The sequence below is a fragment of the Crocuta crocuta genome, unplaced genomic scaffold (genome assembly GCF_008692635.1).
Source record: "Crocuta crocuta isolate KB4526 unplaced genomic scaffold, BGI_CrCroc_1.0 scaffold289, whole genome shotgun sequence".
Classification (NCBI taxonomy): domain Eukaryota; kingdom Metazoa; phylum Chordata; class Mammalia; order Carnivora; family Hyaenidae; genus Crocuta; species Crocuta crocuta.
Genome location: NW_027533264.1, coordinates 280662 through 286836, shown reverse-complemented (window position 1 = coordinate 286836; position 6175 = coordinate 280662).

The following is a 6175-nucleotide window of genomic DNA, read 5'->3' as shown; positions in this document are numbered from 1 at the left end:
CTCCCATCTGTGTCCCCAGCCCCCACCCAGCCCTGGCCCCCCTCCCCCCACACTGCCTCTATTTTCATTCCTCGAAAGCACTGGTACGGAGATGCTATTCCCACCGCCTGGAATGCCCTTCCTGAATTCTCTGTCCTCCAATCTCAGCTCAAATGTCGCCTCCTTGGAGGGAGGCCTGTCCCCATCTGAAACGGGACTCCACTATTCCCTTCACCAACCGTTCTCACGATTTGTCATTTTGTATCAGTGTCACGTCATGTCTGCTTCTGGTGCCCAGTCAAAACCTCTGTTAGGCAAGGACTGAGGGTGCCCACCCCCCGCCGTGTGCCCTGCGCTGAGACCACAGGGTTTGGCACGTAGCAGGTGCTTAGTCAGTGTTTGCCGAGTTAGTGAACCAGCAAGGGGAAGTGGCCGCCGGCCCTGCTACTGCTGCTAACACACCACTGCAGCAGTCACTTAAATACCACCTCCAAGGGGCGCCTGGGTGGCTTAGTCCATTAAGCTTCCGNCTGTCGGCCCACGCGGCCCTCTCTCTGGCGCAGGAGTGAGACCCCAGACCCAGAGACACATTTTGAGCTTTTCTATTTCCCATTCTTAGTTTCCTCGTGCACTAAATGCTTCCCTTCCCTCAATCATCTTAATTTTCTTTTTTTCCTGATAGTCATGCCTTCATGAGAGACTTCACTTTACCAACAATACTGTTCACACTGTAGCTTCTGCTCGGCCGACCAACTGGGCGCCCCCAGCCCTCCAAGGGGCTCCAGCCATGGGATCCCCCAAGACTCCTCCTGCCCCCCTCATCCCCTATATCCACCCCACTGGCCACCCTGTGCGTGGTTTTTCCCTTCTTCCAGCTACTGTATGACCCTCAAATCCATTCTTTTCTCTCCAGTGCTGCCCCCTGGTTCGGCCATCTTTCCCTTGTCCTGGCTTCTGAGGCTTTCTGGGCTCTGGACACTCTCCCTCCAAGCTGGTCTTCCCAAAGGAGCAGAATCTCACCCTAACCCTCTTCTGCTGAGCACTGTGGCCCCAGAATAAAGAGCCCTCATCTCAACCGGCCCGTGGGGCCAGACCTGATCAGATCTCCCAGCTTTCTAGCTCCTTCTTTTCCCACTGCCTCTCAGGTGCCTCACCGGGGACCATTCAGTTCCCTCACAGCCCCAGCTCCCCCATACCTCCTGCCTTCATGCAGCTCACCTCCCCCCCCCATACACACATGAAAAGTTTTCCTGCCTCACCTGCCATTCCTGCCTAGGCTTACATCACTTCCTCCTGGAAGCCCCCCACCGTCTCAGCCTCCCTGCCTAGGTTAGGACCCCCCTACCCCATATTCTCAGAGCACGTTGTAGTTCCCCCCATATTGCTCTGGGTACAGTGCTCTTTAATTACCAGTTTGCGAGAGAAGGGGCTGGCTGTCATGTTCAGGACTGCAGAGAAGCCCCTGATTTGAAAATCCTGTGACTAAGGGGCACCTGGGGGGCTCAGTTGATTGAGTGCTGGCTTCAGCTCAGGTCATGATCTCTCGGTTCCTGAGTTCAAGCCCCATATCGGGCTCTGTGCTAACAGCTCAGAGCCTGGAGCCTGCTTTGGATTCCGTGTCTCCTTCTCTCTCTGACCTTCCTCTGATTGCACTCTGTCTCTCTCTCTCTCTCTCTCAAAAATAAAATAAACATAAAAAATAATTTAAAAATAAAAGGCTATACTTAGAAAGAAAGAAAGAAAGAAAGAAAGAAAGAAAGAAAGAAAGAAAGAAAGAAAGAAAAAGAGAAAGAAAATCCTGTGATTTGGACTTATAGGAACAGCCAGCCTTGAAGGGTAGAAATGGAACCATCTTTACCTCGGAATCCTGGCGAGGAAGAGTCTGATCTCCTGGGAGGGAAACCAATTTGAGTCTAGAGGCTTCTGGGAAAAGAGGGGCCCTGAGTAACCTGTCTTCCGATCTTGTCTTCAAGCGGCCATGACTGTGTTTCAGAAGTACACACCAGAGGACAGCCCTCCAAGACTTCTGGAGAGGATCTGAAGCTGAGGAAGGCCCTCCACTGAAGGACTGCACCACCCAGGCCTCCCCCCTCTCCACCCCTGCCTCTGGCAGGTGCCCAGAAAGAGGGTACAGCTCTCCTACCACGGGAGGGTGAGAGGGACCTCTCCTTCGGCCCTGGATAGTAAGAGATCTGCTCCAGGTGAGCTGTGTGTATCTGTGGGGGTGTGGGGGGGAGATGCTTACGCAGAAGGGTTTTCCTGCTCCTAAAAAGAGATTCATGACAAGAGCTGTTTGGAAAGGGTCCACCCGGGGAAGCAGCATGTATGGGAATAAGGGAATTATTAGAGGCATTAAACCTTATCCACATGTGGGACGAGCTGAATAACATTCAGCAAGGAGAGTCGGACAATCAGAGAAAGTCCTGCCTTGGGTGACAAGCCTGAGCTTGCAGAGAAAAGTGAGAAGCCGAGCGCAGGCCCGGTGGCCCAAGGGGGAGGCGTCCGGGGGCTGCTGCCCAGCAAGGTCCGCGGGCGGGACGGGGGCAGACAAGCGCAAGGACAAGCTGGCTCAGCTGGCTGGCTGGAGGACACCCCTGCCTCTGTCTTTCGCAGTGGAGACGGCGGTGGAGACAACCCTCTGAGAGCCGCCATGCTGCTTGTCTTCTTTTCCAAATCTCCCGGAAATTCCTCTTCTGAGCAACTCTGCCCCAGACCCCTATGGGGAAGGGGATTCTGGGAAGCCATCTTTTCAGCTTAACCAAACCAGCGCGTNAAACTCCAGCCCCCACCCCCCACCCCCACCCTTTCCCATACTTCCTCAGCTGCCTCTGCTTTGCCCTGCTTCCACCCCTCTTCCCCCTCCCTGGGCCTTGGCCCTGAACTGTTCACGCTGTGTCCTTGACCTGGAACACCCTTGCTCCTGGGTCCACTCTACCTCCACTTCAGGATGTGGCCCCTGAGACCTTCGCTCCTAGACATCTTTCTTCTCTCGGAGTCCTGCTCTCTCCTGTACAAACCCGGAATGCAGTTCCCATCGTCTGTTGTATCCGCCACATCCTTAGGTCTCAGGGTCTCCTGGGACCCTGAGGTGCATGTGTGCTGGCCAGTGCCCACCTCAGGGTGTGGGGTTTCAGGGAGGGAGCCAGACTCCCTTAGCAGGGAAGCCACTCAGTTATCCGTTTGCTGTCCTCCAGAATGTCCACGGAGCTTGTTAAAGATTCAGGTTCCCTGGGCACCTGGGGGGGCTCAGTAGGTTAAGCGTCTGACTTCAGCTGGGGTCATAATCTCAGGGTTCATGGGTTCAAGTCCTGTGTACGTCTCTGTGCTGACAGCTAGGAGCCTGGAGCCTGCTTCGGATTCTGTGTCTCCCTCTCTGCCCTTCCCTGGCTTGCGCTCTGTCTCTCTCTCTTAAAATAAATAAGCATTTAAAAAAATTCAGGTTCCCAGTCCTCACCTCCCTAAGATTCTGATTCTGGAGCTCTGGAGCTGAGCCCAGGAATCTGCAATTTTTACCAAATGAGGTTAGGTGCGGAGCCCTGCCAAGGGCCTGGCCTGGACATGGAGGCCCGGCAACGCCTTGGCTGCAAGAAAGTCTCCTCGCCTTCCCGGGAATGCTGGGAAGCTCTAAGAAGGAACCAGCTGGGAAGAGCCGAGTGGATGGTGGGTGGGCTCAGGCCCCCCCATGGGCGGGGTGTCACAGCAGCCTGTGCCCGGAGGACCCCCCAAGAGGCTCTCCCTAGGAGCTGGCACAGAAGCAAATTCTTTTCTCCAGCACATCAGTGAGGAGGAGGCTGTCCTCGAGGCACGTTGGGCCTGATTGGCGGGGGAGGTGGGCATGTGTGGGGTGGGGGCGACCCAGCCTCCGGGCTGCTTTAGATGGACCCGGAGGAATCTGGAACCAGGACAGGGGCCACAGTATGCTGGCTTCCACACAGCCGGGCCTTGCTAGCCTCAGCATCTGCCCCCAGTCCCTGCCTGGTCCCCCCAAGGAATGTGGCTCAGGGCCTCGGGAGAGGGAGAGAGACTCTCCGCCTTCCCAGATCTTCTCTCCCCGGTGTGGGAATTCGGCATGCCCTGGGCTTCTCCCAAGGGGTCTGAGGGCTGCTGGATGAGATAGTGACTCAGTTATCTCCTGATCGGGGCCATTATTTTATTTTAAAATACAGAACAAATAAACCCACCCACTGTCCCACCCGTCCCGGGCTGCACAAGTCCTAGTCTTTCTTCCTTTCCATGTGTGTGATATAGGTCCGCAAAGTTATGTATTCTCCATAAAAATATAAGCATTTTTCACGTTGCTGCAGGGTTTTCATAACCATTATTCCTAATGGCTGCCAGGGCCATTGAGATGATAGGCTGACTGTTGTCTTCTGACCCCCCCTCCCCCCACTGCCCACTGTTAGCACACTGTGTCCTATCCTGGGGCCAGGCCCCCCACTCAGTGTGCCCAGCCTTATTCAAGCCCCAAGCCCGGTTCCCCTCAATCCAGTCCCTTCCTCCCAACCCCCTCCCGAATCCTCACTGCTGCAGACTTCGTGCTTCATCTCCCAGTTCGTGCACCACACTCACTCCTCAGATCTGACAACGTCCGGAATGCCCTCTCAAAGACCGGAAAAACCTGAATTACCTAGCAGTTTCAAGACTCCTAGTATATTACAAAGTGAAGATATGCCAAAAGAGAACCAGTTATGAAGCTTGCCAGCAATTTTAATATTTACATCGAACAGCTGAATACTCTTATTAGGCAATAAGGTGGTAAAACGATATTATGAAACTCACAAGAAAAGTACAAATTCATAAGGCAGCACGGGTGGTACTGACTGTCCAGGGGTAGATCAAGGCCAAGTGACAAATGTCCCTTTTGGTCTTGTCAGACTTGCTGTCTAGGACTAAGCATGCGACTGCATTTGAAAATAAGAGCAGAGGGGCGCCTGGGTGGCTCAGTCGGTTAAGCGTCTGACTTCGGCTCAAGTCATGATCTCATGGTTTGAGTTCAAGCCCCACATCAGGCTCTATGCTGACAGCCAGCTCAGAGCCTGGAGCCTGTTTCAGATTCTGGGTCTCCCTCTCTCTCTGTCCCTCCTCTGCTTATGCTCTGTCTCTCTCTCTCTCTCTCTCAAAATTAAGTAAACGTTTAAAAAATTTTTAAAAAAATAGCAGAAGGCTAAATGTGAGACCCATTGAGACTATTAGACCTGGAACAATGGCTCCGCAGACACCCCCACACCCATACCCAACTGAAAAAAAAAGGCAATCCAGAATGCTTCTCTAGGACTCGACCTTGGCCTAGGCCTGCCCTCCTTAGATCTGATGCCTTGTTGCTTAGAGTAACTCCCCCACCCAGCCCCGGTCCCTGGGACCCTACTCTGGCTGTGCAAGAGGGCATTTGAAACATCTGATGGTTTATAATATTTTCATTATTGTCAACATGGTGGATGGGGTTCTCTGGCCCCATTAGCTTCCTTCCCCTCTCCATCCTCATCCCTACTGGAGAGGGAGTCTGTTAACATCATAAATCATTAGAGCGACACACTGAGGACCCACCCTAAGCAGAAAGAGGCTGATTATGTCACAAATCCTCCCACTCAGAAGTTATGCCACTGTGGACATTGAACATCCTGCCCAAATCAATTGTTCTGTATTTAGGATTATCTATTTCCCCAGAAGGGGGATATTTCTGTGTCTCCTGACGTATATTGTCTGACCGCTTTCCAGAAGATAGGTACCCCTTTGTAATCCCGTGACCCAAACAGGCTGAAAGAGGGTGTCTTTTCTGACATATATTAATATGCAATAACTAAATATTTAATAGCAAGCAGAATGGAAAACCTCTCAGGCTGTGGGGCAGCCGTGCTGTTGCTGGAGAGAGAACGGTCAGGTTTTTAACCCCTGGGGCTACTTCAAGTACATTTGCACAGGATTTAAGGGTCATTAGTAGATGTTGCCAAACTGAATCCATAAGCGGTATCACAAAGGCTGTCTGCAGGTCTTAGGGCAAGGGCAGATGGGGTGTGGTTCTCGGAAATCCCACAAAGCCTTGACATTGCAGCCCGGTTCTCATGGCAGGAATCCCTGCTCTTTCTCATTGATGACTCCCTCCAGACCCAAATGGCTGGGGGACAAGCCAGATTGCTGTTGCTGGGGCAGGGGTAAGGGGTGCTGGTGCCCCACAACTGACAGTGGTATCTGGACTTCG